Source organism: Pleurodeles waltl, chromosome 2_1 (assembly GCF_031143425.1).
Source record: "Pleurodeles waltl isolate 20211129_DDA chromosome 2_1, aPleWal1.hap1.20221129, whole genome shotgun sequence".
Classification (NCBI taxonomy): Eukaryota; Metazoa; Chordata; class Amphibia; order Caudata; family Salamandridae; genus Pleurodeles; species Pleurodeles waltl.
Window position 1 is genome coordinate 439,628,948 of NC_090438.1, and position 16,296 is coordinate 439,645,243.

Genomic DNA, 16,296 nt, shown 5'->3' on the forward strand with positions numbered 1-16,296 from the left:
TCCTGGGGAGTGCAAAGCCACAGTCTCTCAATGTCTCTACAGTGGGTGGGTTGCCCACTGTACCATCCTGGGGAGTGCAAAGCCACAGTCTCTCAAGTCTCTGCAGTGGGTGGGTTGCCCACTGGACCATCCTGGGGAGTGCAAAGCCACAGTCTCTCAAGTCTCTACAGTGGGTGGATTGCCCACTGTGCCATCCTGGGGAGTGCAAAGCCACAGTCTCTCAGGTGGATTACAGAGTTCACTGGTCAAGGAGGAGGCATGGTGGGCACAGTGAACCATAAACAGTGCCTGAGACGGTGGGACCCAGCGCAGCGGTGCATGACATGGCGATGTCCAGCGAAGCGGTGCTTGACAGGAAGGGTCCAGCGGAGCGGTGCTTGACAGGAAGGGCCCAGCGGAGCGGTGCTTGACAGGAAGGGCCCAGCGGAGCGGTGCTTGACAGGAAGGGCCCAGCGGAGCGGTGCTTGACAGGAAGGGCCCAGCGGAGCGGTGCTTGACAGGAAGGGTCCAGCGGAGCGGTGCTTGACAGGAAGGGCCCAGCGGAGCGGTGCTTGACAGGAAGGGCCCAGCGGAGCGGTGCTTGACAGGAAGGGTCCAGCGGAGCGGTGCTTGACAGGAAGGGCCCAGCGGAACGGTGCTTGACAGGAAGGGCCCAGCGGAGCGGTGCTTGACAGGAAGGGCCCAGCGGAGCGGTGCTTGACAGGAAGGGCCCAGCAGGGCGGTGCTTGACAGGAAGGGTCCAGCGGAGCGGTGCTTGACAGGAAGGGCCCAGCGGAGCGGTGCTTGACAGGAAGGGCCCAGCGGAGCGGTGCTTGAGACGGCGGGGCCCTGTTCAGCGGTACCTGTCTTCACGGCGGGGCCCTGTTCAGCGGTGCTCTTCTGCACGGCGGGGCCCTGTTCAGCGGTACCTGTCTTCACGGCGGGGCCCTGTTCAGTGGTACCTGTCTTCACGGCGGGGCCCTGTTCAGCGGTACCTGTCTTCACGGCGGGGCCCTGTTCAGCGGTGCTCTTCTGCACGGCGGGGCCCTGTTCAGCGGTACCTGTCTTCATGGCGGGGCCCTGTTCAGCAGTACCTGTCTTCACGGCGGGGCCCTGTTCAGCGGTACCTGTCTTCACGGCAGGGCCCTGTTCAGCGGTACCTGTCTTCACGGCGGAGCCCTGTTCAGCGGTACCTGTCTTCACGGCGGGGCCCTGTTCAGCGGTACCTGTCTTCACGGCGGGGCCCTGTTCAGCAGTACCTGTCTTCACGGCGGGGCCCTGTTCAGCGGTACCTGTCTTCACGGCGGGGCCCTGTTCAGCGGTACCTGTCTTCACGGCGGGGCCCTGTTCAGCGGTGCTCTTCTGCACGGGGGGCCCTGTTCAGCGGTACCTGTCTTCACGGCGGGGCCCTGTTCAGCGGTACCTGTCTTCACGGCGGGGCCCTGTTCAGCGGTGCTCTTCTGCACGGCAGGGCCCTGTTCAGCGGTACCTGTCTTCACGGCGGGGCCCTGTTCAGCGGTGCTCTTCTGCACGGCTGGGCCCTGTTCAGCGGTACCTGTCTTCACGGCGGGGCCCTGTTCAGCGGTACCTGTCTTCACGGCGGGGCCCTGTTCAGCGGTGCTCTTCTGCACGGCGGGGCCCTGTTCAGCGGTACCTGTCTTCACGGCGGGGCCCTGTTCAGCGGTGCTCTTCTGCACGGCGGGGCCCTGTTCAGTGGTACCTGTCTTCACGGCGGGGCCCTGTTCAGCGGTACCTGTCTTCACGGCGGGGCCCTGTTCAGCGGTGCTCTTGCAGTATGTCAAGGGAGTCATACCTGGCCTGGACACCCTGCTCACTCGCCCTCCGACCGTGCTGTGTCAGGCCCCTTCGGGGAGTGAGTCCTGGGCCCTTTGGTGTCGTCCCTTGCAGCCGGGATGGGGCTTGTGGGGCCCTCCTGCTCCGCGCTCCTGGTGGTAGTCCTCTCCGCCCTGCTGTCCTTCCGCTCCTTAGATAGGGCTCTCGGGCCCTTGCCTCCCCTGGCTGCTGTGGCCGGTGAAGTGGCCGGAGTCACCTCCTTGGGGGCAGCCGTCTCTGTCCGCTCACGGCGGCCCTTCAATTTCCGGGTCCTCTTGCCTGGGGGGGGGCTGGCTGTCCCCTTGCTGCTCACCGAAGTGTTACTGCCGCCAAAGGGTGGACTCCACATGCCATGCACCACTTGCACTGTAGAAGTTGGGCTGGTGGTGGCTGAGGTGCCCTTGGGACTTTTCCCAGTTGGAGGGGGGGTTCGGGGGAGGGAAAGAGGTCAAAACTGGAGAGGTAATTTTTCTTGGGACCAAGGTAAGGGGTAGGAGTAGTGGTGAGAGAAGTGGAGGAAGAGGATGTGGTTGTATGAGAGCCAGGTGTGCTGTCCTTGGGTGCAGGTGAATGGGACGTAGGCTGTGGTGAGGTGGTTGGCTGTTGTTTGGGTGTCTGCCTGCGTTTATGTGTCTTGGAAGAGGGGGTGACAGACACAGTGGGAGAGGACACAGGGGACGTGTAAATGCCAGTGGGGGTGGTGACTGCAGGTGTGCGGACTGTAGTGGAGGGTTTGCTGGTGGTGGAAGAACTGGCCGATATCGGGGTGCATGCAGGTGTGAGTGTAGACGTCACAGGGAGGGAGGAGGGAGACGAGGAGGACGGGGACACAGAGGTGGTAGTGACTGTTGATATGTCTGCATCTGTGTGTTGCTTGGGTGAATGCTTGTGTTTTCTGTGGTGCTTATGTTTGGATGAGCTGGCCTTGGGTGTTGAGGTGTGTGCAGGCTGGTCTGATGGTGTGGATGGGATAGGTTGAGGTACAGGAGACAGAGAAAGGGTGGAGGCAGATAGAAGAGGGAGACTGGAGACAGGGACAATGGCTGCCGTCAGTGCTGAGGCCAGAGCAGTGAACGCTCGTTGATGGGCAGCCTGACCCGAATGAATGCCCTCCAGGTAGGCATTGCTCCGATGCACCTCCCTTTCCACCTCCTGGATGGCATTCAGAAGGGTAGTCTGCCCAAAAATGACCGTCCTCACCAGGTCAATGAGCTCCGCACTGAGGGCAGCAGGGGTAACAGAGGCAGGGGCTGAGGTGCCTGGGGCGAAGGAGACGCGCGCCTTCCTGGCCGAGCGGCCACGGATCGAAGACTGAGGGGCTGCTGGGAGGGCGGTGCTGGTGCGCTGGGTGGCGGCTGTACCTGTTGTTGCGGGGGGCACAGATGGTGCCGCCCCCGCTAGGGAGCTCCCAAACGAGGACGTGTCCGTGTCGCTGGTGTCTCCACCGGCCCCCGTTGTGGTGCTCCCCTCGCCCTCCGGATCACTGGTGCCCTCTGTGTCTGTGTCAGTGCCCACCGGGGCCTGGTGACCTGCAGCTCCCTCCTGCTCCGACGCCAAATCTCCTCCGCCGGATGATGCTAAAACACAAGAAGACAAAGATTTAGGGTGGGGGGAGAAATGAAACAAAGTTGAGTGCATGCCTTAGCAATACCCTTTGCGGAGAGGACAGACACAGGTGCCTCGTGCACTAAGTCGCGAACTTGGGGTACACTACTCAGTACTTCTGACTAGGCAAACAGGTCTAGGGACAACACACGCGCACATGTGTGATGCTGGAGCATGGGTAGCTGCACTTGGCACCCTACAGAGGTGGGGGGCGGGGGCACAGGGCCATGCCTAAGGGAGCGGACTACACTACAGAGAGCGCCCCGGCCTAATGTCACCCACAGCCCTCCTCCCCCACCCAGACGCCTCCAATGCGCATACAGATAGGAGAATGTGCGGATACTCACCCCCTTGTGTCTGCTGTGCTGTCCTCAAGCGCCCATCCAAATTAGGGTAGGCCACCGCCAGGATCCGGGACATCAGGGGGGTCATGGTGCGACTGGCACCCCTCCTAGGTCGGGAGGCCATCCCCAGCAGTGTTTCTGCGGTCTTCCTCGTTCCGCGGCGGATGTCCTCCCACCTCTTGCGGCAGTGGGTGCCCCGTCTGTTGTGGACCCCCAAGTTCCGGACTTCATTGGCGATGGCACGCCAAATATCGATTTTCTGGTGGGCGCTCACCTGTTTGACATGTACAGGGTGGGAAAGAGAAACCGTCACATATCTGCACGTTTGGAGTACATGCCCCCCCCTCCCCAACCTTGTCATGGTTCCCATTCTCTCATCTGTCGTGCGTTGCACTCCTCATTCCCTCCACACCCCACCAACTTACATCCCCCCCTCCACACAGGCATAACCCATTCAATGTGCACTGAGTGTACTCACCTGTTGGTCTGGAGGACCGTAGAGTAGCGCATACTGGGGGAGGACCCCGTCCACGAGCTTCTCCAACTCTTCTGAACTGAAGGCGGGGGCCCTTTCACCAGTAGCAGCAGCCATTGTCACTTCCAGACCGAGTTCACAGCAGCACTTGCAGTATAGGTCCTCTCCTGTGGATGATCAGGTCTCGAATGATTGAGCAGATAGAAAATGCCGGTCACGCCCGCGGCGGTGCGTACCACGGCGGTGCGTCCCGCGACCGCCGGCGCACATCGTCATTGGCTCCTGAAACCCATAGGCTTCAATGTTAACCAATGCGTCTTCGCACAGCGGTCTTCGACCGCCTACCGCCACGGTGTGCCCCGCCAGCGCAGTGACCTCACATCCCATTGTCCCACTTCACAGGTCAGGCATCGGCCATTTCAAGGGCCCACATGGCTTAATTTCTAATGCGTCACACAGGCCTAGGCCTTGCAATGGCACACATACAAACATATCAAACCATACATTTACCTGTACTGTGCAAGCTGTGTTGTACGTACCTGTGAGTGGATTGACTCTGTACTCCATATTCTCCTTCCTAGGCACCGTCCGCTGGGACTAGCGATGAGAAGGAGGAATCCTCGCGTGTACCGGCCGCTGGTGGACCTGTCCACAATGGAAGAACGCAACATAATACTACGATACCGACTTGACCGAGCCTCCATCCATGAACTGTGTGCCCAGCTGGAGCCAGCCCTGATGTCCCCCATCCGCCAACCCACAGGAATTCCCCCTCTAGTGCAGGTTCTGTCGGTCCTCCATTTCTTTGCAACTGGCTCATTCCAGACAACAGTGGCCATGTCATCTGGGATGTCTCAGCCTATGTTTTCCAAGATCTTATCCAGAGTGTTGTCTGCCCTGATGAAACTCATGCGGAGCTGCATCATTTTCCCAGAGGAGGGTGATTTGCCTACAGTGAAAGCTGATTTCTATGCCCTTGGACACATCCCCAACATCATTGGTGCAATTGATGGGACCCATGTGGCTTTAGTCCCCCCAAATGACGATGAACAGGTGTACAGGAACAGGAAGAATTACCATTCAATGAATATCCAGGTGGTCTGTTTGGCTGACCAGTACATCCGCCATGTAAATGCCAAGTTCCCAGGGTCAGTGCATGACGCGTATGTTATGCGAAATAGCAGCATTCCCTATGTGATGGAACAGCTACAGAGACAGCGTGTGTGGCTAATAGGTGACTCTGGTTACCCCAACCTGCCGTGGCTATTGACCCCAGTGAGGAATCCCAGGACCAGGGCAGAGGAACGGTACAATGAGGCCCATGGGCGTACTAGGAGGGTGATTGAGCGAACCTTTGGGCTCCTGAAGGCCAGGTTTAGGTGCCTGCATATGACAGGTGGATCCCTAATGTACTCACCAAAGAAGGTGTGCCATATCATCGTGGCGTGCTCTATGCTCCACAACCTGGCTTTGCGACGCCAGGTGCCTTTCCTGCAGGAGGATGGTCCAGATGGTGGTGTTGTAGAAGCTGTGGAGCCTGTGGAGAGTGAAGAGGAGGAAGACTCTGAGGACGACACAGACAATAGGGACAGAGTGATACAACAGTATTTCCAGTAACACACAGGTAAGAATCACCCACGCCATTTCACAATTGCTTATAGCCTCCTGCATCTGTACTTTCTGTAGTTCCCCACAGATGTTTTTCATTAATTTTTGCCTTTCCCTTCCCTTCTCAGTGCTGTCTGACTCAGTACCTGACTTCTGCTTGGTTCGCCCATGAAATACAGCGTATTGACATTGGTATGTTGTCATGACTAATTGACAGAACAGAAATTGAACAGTAATATGTAATACATTTGTAAATAATACAGCATGACTCAAAACAGATTTGTGTGCAAAATGTGATTTATTTACAGTGCTAGATATCGGTACATGTGATTCTAAGGGTGATGGGTGGGGGTGGAGGAATATCCATGGCAGAGTCCAGTTCTCAGTCTCACAGGTGCATTGTCCTTTTGCCTGTGGAAGGATGGAGCATAGGCAGTTCATGGTTGGACAGGGTGGCAATGTGGGACAGTGGGAAGACTTGAGGGGGTATGTCCTGCTGGCGGGGGTCTTGACATCCTACTCTGTCTTTTTCTTTGGTCTCAGGCTCCTCTTACGGGGTGGTTGTTCTTCAGCAGGAGGTGGGGTTCTGGGGGGCTGTCGAGGTGTTGGGACCTCCTGTCCACTAGCGCCGGCGGAGGTGGTAGGCTGTTCCTGGTCCGGGCTAGTGACAGGGGCCCTGTGTGGTGCACCATGGTCCCGCAACGCGTCCTCTATCCTGTGGAGGGCCAGGACGATGGTCCCCATTGCGGTCCCGATGATTCTCAGCTCCTCCCTGAACCCCATGTAGCGTTCCTCCTGCTGTGCCTGGATCTCAGTGAACCTGGCCAGTACCGTCGCCATCGTTTCTTGGGAGTGGTGGTATGCCCCCATGAGGGTGGTGAGGGCCTCTTGGAGAGTGGGTTCCCTGGGCCTCTCCTCCCCCCCCGTCGCACAGCAGCCCTCCGAGCTGCCCGGTTTCCCCCGGCCTCTGTCCCCTGGACGGTGTGCCCGCTACCACTGCCCCCAGGTCCCTGTTGTTGTTGGGGTGTTGGGTTAGCCTGGGTGCCCTGGAGTGGCAGACACACCGCTGATTGAGCTGTCCTAGAGACAGAGGCATGGGCCCGCTGGGTGGGTGCTGTGCTGGTGTTGGCAGACGGGGGTCGGGTCTGGTGTGGCCTGTGGCTGCCTGAGGGGAACCGACTGCCCAGAGGTCCCCGATGGTCCGGGCTGGTCATCAGGTTCACTGTCGACAGAGCTGCTATCCTCAGTGTGGGCCTGTTCCGGTGGTGGGATGGACACTTCTGGACCCTCCTGGCTGGTGTGTTGTCGTTCGGGTCCTGCATGGGGAAAGAGAGTTTGGTTATTGTTTCTGTGTGTGCAATAGCGTGCGTGTTATGGGTGCCCTTGTCCCCCAGTGCAGGCATTCCCTTGAGGGAGGTGTTGTGAGGGTAGTTAGTGGGGGGGGGGTTAGTGCATTGGTCATGCTTAGGTGATGGGTGCCCATGATTTGTGTTGGCATGCAGGAGTTGGTGTTGGGATGGGAGGGTTGTGCTGGTGAGACATTGTCAGGGAGGATGTGTGCTGGGGGGTTGGGGGTGTGGGTTGGCATGCTAGTGGGGTGGGGGGGATCTAGTAGTTGAGATTGGACTTACCAGAGTCCATTCCTCCGGCTACTCCTGCGAGGCCCTGAGGATGCAGGATGTTCAAGACGTCTTGCTCCCACGATGTGAATTCGGGAGGGGTGGGTGGGGGTCAGCCGCCAGTCTTCTGGACCGCGATGTTGTGCCTGGAGACCATCGATCGGACCGTAGGTCGTTCCATCTTTTGCGGATGTCCTCCCTATTCCTGGGATGCTGTCCCACCGCGTTGACCCTGTCCACGATCTGCTGCCATAGCTCCGCCTTCCTAGCTATACTGGTGTGCTGCACCTGCGAGCCGAAGAGCTGGGGTTCCACTCTTAGAATTTCCTCCACCATGACCCGGAGTTCTTGGTCCGAAAAGCGTGGGTGCCTTTGGGGTGCCATGGGGTGGTGTGGGTGAGGTGTGGGGTGGTGTATGTGATGATAAGTATGTTGGTGAGTGGTGCTTTGTGCTACTATGTGGTGTGTGTGATGGTGTAGTGTGCCTCAGTGTGTCTTGCTTTGGATTGTCTGCTGTGTCTCTCTCTCCTTCTCTCAGTAATTATGGTCGCAGGGGTTTGTGGGTGATGTGGGTGTGTGTTTTATAGTTGGTTGATTGTGTGGGAGTGGTGTGTGTATGTGTATCAGGTGTGTGTATTTCAAATTGTCCAATGTGGCTGTGTTTTGGTGCTGTGTGTGTATTCTGACCGCGGCGGTGTGTAGCGCCAATGGAATACCGCGTTTGAATGACCGCCGTGTGGATTCATGGGTCGTAATGGCATGGGCGTATTTCTGTTGCCGTGACGGTGGAGGTTTGGTCATCTCCAGTTTCTCGCTGCCCGCTGATGTGGCGGGCTGCAGTGGAGGACGGAATTTTGGAGGTTTGGCCGTTGTGGGTCAGAATGACCGTGGCGGTTAACCGCGGCCGCGGCGGTGTTATGGCGGTCTTCTGACCGGCGGTAAGGGCCTTTTACCGCCGAGGTCAGAATGACCCCCTTAATCCCTTATCCAATAAAATCCAGAAGATTATAAAAGACAATTGGAAAATCCTCACTGTTTACCCTTTGAACCACCATTGCATGCGTATAGGAGAGCAAACAATATACGCAACATGGTGGTCCACACAAGACCCAAAGAGAAGCTTCGTCCTACACAGACTACACTTTGGCAGATGGCCCCCCCTGCAGGTCATTATCCGTGCGGCAACTGCAGCGTATGCCGCTTTACCCACAGATCTACCACCATCAACCTTGACCTCAAAACACCATGGGTGAAAAAATCACTTACGAACTGTAACAGTAAGAACGTAGTCTATCTAATCAAATGCCCCTGCCTACTCAAATATGTGGGGATGACCACAAGAAAGGTTAGCACCAGAATCTGTGAGCACAGAAGCACGATTAGGTACAAACGCGATGCAACAAAACTTACTAGCCACTTCCTGTTAAAAAATCACTCCCCGGATGACATGTCGTGGACGGTCCTGGAACAATTTCTTCCTTCGACCCCCAACATGTCAGAAAAACTGTTTAGGGCTGAACAACGCTGGATATGGAGGTTACACACCGACACGGCTGGACTAAATGATGAGATACCTTGGTTCTCTCTCCAAACTTGAACCCTTCATACATCCTTCGCCTCCATTCGCACTTTCCCTCTGTACATGCCCTCTCTACCTCCCCCTTCTTCTCCCTCCGCCTGTTTAGTACTGTTTTTTCCATTTCTGTCCCCCTTGGTTGGGCATCTCTAGCTCCCATTCCCCCTTTTTCTCCCCTTCCCTCTCACCTTAAATTATCCTCACTCTCCTGTTTTTTCCCTCCCTCATCCCTCCCATTTCCTCCTTTCTCCCTTTCCCCTTCATTCCAACTCCCTTCCCCCCCGAGTTTCCCTCTCTATTTTTCCATTTTCTTTCACTTTCGTTTTGCTTCTGCCATGTGTGGGTTGTTGCTGTTTATTTTGCGCTGTGTCTTGTGCTTTGCTGTTGTATTTTTTGTCCTTTGGTTTCTACAATTTGTGCTTTGTTCTTCTTCTTTCCTTTTTTCTCCCCCTTTTCTTCTTTTTTTCCTTTTTCTCCTTTCACCTCTTTTCACTTTCCCTTCCCACTCCCCTGTTGGGCCTTTTTCCTTTTCCCCACTTCAATCTATAGGTAGCCGGGGATCTCCCGATCCCCGTGCTCACCCTGCTCCGCCGCCGGAAAACTAAGTTTCCCGGCGACCTGTACGGGAAGGGCGTCACTCCCCAGTGCCATCCCCGCACACTGGGTGTTTCCGAGCCTCGGCCGCCCATTGTGGCGTTCTTACCGAGGTCGGCCCTTCTACTATTCGTCCTGCATACGCGAGGGCAGCGTCACTTTTGGGCGCTCCCGGTCCTCGGCATCACCGGGTCCGGCCAGGCCATACTTTGCTAATATCCAACAACGAAGGAACGTCATTAGCACTTCCGGTTCCACCCACAGCCCGCACCCGGGTCGCGACGGTGATTGCCAGCAGCTGGATCTCATCTCACCTAATTATTACCACTATATCTACCCACCTCAACCAGGCCACTTCACTCAAGCGGTCCTGAGGAGAGGTCGGTATAGGCGCACAGAGAGCGCCCAGCTTTGATGCAGTGAGTCGGCCAGCGTTGGATTCACAGATAAGAGACCTCTCTCTTTTCCCTCATTTCTTTCTTTCTCTATTTTCTTTCTTCTTTTTCTCATTTCTTCCTTTTCTTTCTTGGCTTTTCTTCTTCTCTTCTTCTTATTCTTTCTAGCTTCCCTTTTTTTTTCTTTTTTTCTCATTCCCGGCTTTCCCCTTTCTTTCTAATATGGATTGCCCTCTATTATCTCCACGTTTTGCCCTCTATTGCTCTATCCTTTTTGTTTCCCCTGTTTCAGCCTCCCCTTTAATCACCTTATTTGTGTGTGATCCTTGTCTCTGCTTCTCCCTGCCTTCACTCCCGGTTAGGTCACTCTGGCCGTTTCTTTTCTGGACCCTGATAGATGCCCCTTTCCCCACTTTTTTTTCCCCCTTTTCACTCTACTCACTCGAGACCTGTTCTCTCTTTTTTGTATTTCTCCGTCTACCTTCATATGGGTTCTTCCCTTCTTTCTTTTTCCTCGAACCTTAGAGTCTGACTATAAGGGGACGCTCCCTCTCCAGGATACCAGAGGCCACTAGCCTCTGTTGTTAGGGTAAGAAATTGCCTTCCCTTGCTTGTTGTCCTCCACATATCTGCGCACAAGCCAGTATTGATATGATTGTTATGCTTAAAATGCAACCAGAACTCCTGCGTCTTGCATGAATTATGTCACGTGTGCTGTGGTTTGCTGTGTATTACCTAATCACTGTCATTTTTTGGTCTGTTTTATCCCATTTACTGTAGGTCCTCCCCAGGTATTCCCTTGGTAAAGGTAGGCCCCTCCTTCACCCTTTTCAAGTGTTATTATTCATGCAGCGCTCACGAAGCATATGCAACAGGGATCAAACGCCCTGATGAATGCCCAGAGACCTTCCAGAGCTCAATTTTAAGGGCAGAAACATGTCGGCTACTTCCTTTAGATAGGTGACCTTGTGAGTCATTGCTCTCACACCGGTTCCCTAGTCCTTTTTAATCACACCACACAGAACCCTCTATTAAAATTTACATGGGTATCTGAGTAGGTGTTTTTATTTCCTAGCATAGCTGGATCCCTTTTCCAGAATAAAAAATAATTTACGCACTCCCTCCTGTTCTTTTAACAGTGAGGTTGAGTCCGCCCAGGTGGCACTGTCCTACCTGGGTGGGGCTAGGTGGTCATATGATGAAGCATGACACTATATAGTGTGTGAGACCGCCTAGTCCGTAAAGGAAATCCCCCTTCCGGACCATACACCACACCACACCACAGTTCACCCACATTTTGCTTCTAGTTGAGGGTCACGAGTGGTCCAGTGTTACAATCGGTACACTACCGACCCACCTTCGTTACAAGAACCCCGTACTCTCAGTTGTGATTTACAGGAGATATTAGCACATACTGGACAAATCACAATGACCCATTTCATGTTTACAGGATGCAAAGTTCTGTTGTAGTTCCATTGTTCAGTTTGCGACCGAATCTTCACTCCTTTGTCCCTTAGAATTATCCTGCTGTGGATGAATAGGAGATGGAGACATACCCCCGTGTACAGACCCCTGGTGGACTTGGCAACACTAGAGGACAGGCACATTATCCTCACCTATAGACTTGACAGGGCCACAATCACAGAGCTGTGTGCCCAATTGGAGCCTGACCTGATATCTGCTATCTGTCCCTCCACTGGGATCCCCCCTCTTGTGCAAGTGCTATCTGTACTCAATTTCCTGGCAACTGATTCTTTCCAACTGACAGAGGTTCTTGGCAGCAGGATTGTCACAGCCAACATTCGCAATAGTGCTGACAAGAGTGTTGTCTCCCCTGATAAAACACATCTGCACCTACATTGTTTTCGCTCCAGGTTGAAGATTTGGTCACAGTGAAGGCCAAGTTTTCTGCAATGGGACATATCCCCAACATAATTGGGGCGATTGATGGAACACATATTGCATTTGTACCACCCCGCCAGAATGAACAGGTGTTCAGGAATCGTAAGAGTTTCCACTCTATGAATGTTCAGATGGTGTGCTTGGCAGACCAGTACATCTCCCATGTCAATGCTTAGTATCCTGGGTCGATGCATGATGCCTTTGTCCTAAGGAATGGCAGCATCCCAAATGTGATTGGCCAAGTACAGAGGTACAGGGTGTGGCTAATAGGAGAGCCCTGGTTCACACCCAGTATATGTTGGTGTATGGGTATGGTATGGGCCATACAGGATAGTGTATGGCTAAATACTGTCCCTCAATATTTGCAGGTGACTCTGGTTACCCAAACCTGTCATGGTTGCTGAGCCCTGTGAGGAATGCCAGGACAAGGGTAGAAGAATGGTATAATGAGGTACATGGGTGAACCAGAAGGATAATTGAAAGGACCTTTGGCCTCCTGAAGGCAAGATTCAAGTGGATCCCTGTGCTAATCACCAAAGAAGGTCTGCCAGATAGTGGTGGCATGCTGCATGTTGCATAACCTGGCCCTCAGATGCCCTGTCCCATTCGTGCAGGAGGAGGATGCTGGAGATGCCTGTGTGGCAGCAGTAGACCCTGTGGACAGTGAGGATGAGGAGGCAGAGGATGAGGATGAGGACAACAGAACAAATGTGATCCAACAATACTTCCAATGACACACAGGTAGGACAGTGTTATTTCACATTTCAATGACATTTGTTTTAATTTGTGTGGCAATGGCATCCTGATATATTCATCTTCTATGCCCACTTACTGTTCCCTCTGGCAATTCATTTTGCAGATGTTGGTGACCTGACTTATACCTCTGGTGTGATCTCTACAGCCAGCTACAGATAATGAATCTATGCTCATTCTTTGTACAGTTAATTTGCAATGTTTGTACCTGTTACAGTGAATACATATTTGATATACATGACATACTCTAAAATTGTTTTTTTTCAAAGGGTGTTTATTGAAGTGCTAATATATGAAGGGGCAAGTGCAATGGGAGGGGCTGATGATGGAGGAAAGTCCAGAGTATTGTTCCAGTTTGTTTGTAGCACAGGTGCATTGTCCATGGGGACATAGGAAGGGGAGCAATGGCAGTTCCAGGTGGACAGGGTAACAGACTGGGACACAAGGGTGACAATTAGGAGAGTCTCATTTCCTGGTGGGGGTCTTGTCAAGTGTCTGTGGCTTCTGCCTGGATCGCGGGGAACGTTTGTGGGGTAGTTCACCTTCTACAGGGGGAGGGGTGCTGGTGGCCCGTGAGTCCTGTGGTAGGGCCTCCTGGCCACTAGCGGCGGCAGAAGTGGAAGGCTGTTCAGATGTATGGCTAGTGGCAGGGGCCTGCTGGTGTGAGACTGCCTCCCTCATAATGTTGGCCATGTCTGCCAGCACCCCTGCAAAGGAGATCAGGGTGTTGTTGATGGCCTGCAGGTCCTCCCTGATCCCCTGGTACTGACCCTCCTGCAGCCGCCTGTTTTACTGCACATTGTCCAGGATCTGCCCATCGTGTCCTTGAAATGTTGATAAGCTCCCAGGATCTCTGCGAGAGCCTCCTAGAGAGTCGGTTCCCTGTGCCGGTCCTCCCCCTGGCACACAGCAGACCTCCCAGTGTCCCTGTTGGCCAGTGCCTCTGTCCCCTGAACCGTGTGCCCACTGCCACTGACCCCAGGTCCCTAATTGTTTTATGTGGGAGATGTGCCGTGGGGTCCCTGTAGAGGTGGACTCACTGCTGATTGACGTGTCCTAGGGACAGAGGTATGGGTACGCTGGGTGGGTGTTGCGGTGGTGTTTCCTGATGGTGGAAGCTCTGTGGTGGTGTGTGACTGGGCCTGGGTAACCGGCTGTCCAGTGGTCCCTGATGAGCCAGGTAGGTCATCCAGATCCTAAAGACCAGAGTTGCTGTCATCACTGTGGGCCTCTTCAGTTGGAGGACTGGATATTGCTGGCACCTCCTCTCCGCTGACATTGGCTGGGATACCTGTGGAAATGTAAATGATGTGTTATGGTTTCTGTGTCTGACACATTGTCCCCTTTTTGGTTGGATTTCCCCTGCAGCTTTCACTTGTGTATGTTGGTGTACGCTGGGATAGTTAATTCTCTATAGTGTGCATGCTTTAGTGATGAGGGGTGTCCATGCATTGGTACAGCATGCAGAGCATGGCATTGGGGTGAGTGAGATGTGATGGTGGAGTGTGTGGGAAGTAGTGGAGTGATGGGAGTGAGGGTATGTGATGGCAAGCAGGTAGTGGGGTGATAGCGGTAGAGAGTTGACTTACCAGAGAACGGTCCTCCTCCAGGATGCAGTATTGCCAAGACTTGCTCCTCCCATGCTGTGAGTTGTGTTGGAGGAGGTGGGGATCCACCTCCAGTCCTCTGGATCACAAGCTGGTGTCTTGCTGCAATGGAACGTACCTTCCCCCGTAGGTCATTCTACCTCTTCCTGATGTCACCCCTAGTTCTTGGGCGCTGTCCCACGGCGTTGACCCTGTCCATGATTCTCCGCCATAGCTCCATCTTCTTAGCTATAGATATCTGCTGCACCTGTGCTCCAAACAACTGTAGCTCTTCCCTGACAATTTCCTCCAGCATGACCCTTAGCTCCTCCTCTGTGAAACGGGGGTATCTTTGTGGTGCCATGGGTGTTCTGTGAGGTGTTTTGGTGAGGGTGTGTTGGGTAATGTATTGGGGTGTGTGATATGTAGTGCATGAGTGGTGTATAGGTGTGAATAGTGTGTGGCTCTAGTTGTGTCAGTGGTCTTGGTTTCAATCCCCTGCCAGTAACTGTTGTTTGTAAAGGGTTGTGAGTAATATGGGTGTGTGTTTTATAATGGTGTGGGTGTGGTATGTGTATGGGTGTCAGGTGTATGTTGTTTACATTGTCCAATGTGGTGTTGTTTTGTATGTGGGTGTTTATTGTGAGCGCAGCAGTATGTACCACCAATGGTCTCCCTCAGTTGAACCGCTGTGGTGGTTCATGGGTCATAATGTGGTCGGTGTAGTTCTGTTGGCGTAATGGTGTGGATTTTGATACCGCCAGTTCATCACTGACCTTTGGTGTGGCGGATTTCTGTATGTGGCTGAACACTGACTGATTGGTGTGTGTGTGTCATGATATGGTGAATGGATATCAGCCACGGCGGCGGTAAGTTGGCGCCGTCACTGTGGCGGTAAGTGGAATTTACCGCCAATGTCATAATTATGGCCTATATGTGTTTTTCCCTTATCATGCATGCATGATGATGGCTGGATACATGTACTGATTCTTCTCATTTGCTTAGTGCAGTACAGGTAATAATGATAACATGGCTACTACTTATGTTGCAGGGCAACCAGTAACCTATGTGTTTTATTATGACTACTGTTAGTTTTCACAGAGTAATAGTACCTGAGTAATGTTCTGACAACTGCTTGTGTAGCAAGGTATTACTGATACATGTTAGGTGTGGTCTCATGATGTTTTGGGCAATACAGTTTATTTTATACAGCTTGGTGTTTTGTTTCCTTTGTGATGGGGATAGTGTGTCACGTATGTTGTGCAATCGCTTTACACATTGCCTCCAGGTTAGACCTGACTGCTCGTGCCAAGCTTCCAAGGGGTTGAGAAGGGGTTATCCTGGGTGTGTAACCCCCTCACCTTGACTAGAGTGGGTGGGTTCTGCCTGGTTTAGGTACATACCCTAGCCAACCAGAAACCCCATTTCTAACATTCTGCAAAAGCAGTAGGAGAAGAACCATCCACTTGCATCCTACAGTGGGACAAAAGTTATGAGGGGAAGAACAAGTGTCAGCCCAACAGATATCACAAAGCAACACCCCTGGTAGACTTGCCCTAAACATAAGAAGTCAGCTGCCGACACAGTGAATCATAACCCCCGTGATTGTCAGCTTAACCCACCTGGACAAGGTGGCAAAAGAGGGATGAAGACTTTTAGTAGAGAGGTTAAAAGTAACAAACAAAGAACCCACCTTTTGGAATGACTCAGTCCATGACACATAAATGAACAAGGCTTGATGAACATCCAGGGTATGCAAACAGACCTGATCCTCTGCGGAAGAGGCTGGAAAAAACACAGGCAGAACTATGTCTTCTGAACAATGAAAAGAGTTAGGCATCTTAGGAAGGAAAGACAGTCTGGGGGTTATTCTAACTTTGGAGGAGGTGTTAATCCGTCCCAAAAGTGACGGAAAAGTGACTGATTTACCACCAGCCGTATTACGAGTCCATTATATCCTATGGAACTCGTAATACGGCTGGTGGTATATCCGTCACTTTACCGTCACTTTTGGGACGGATTAACAC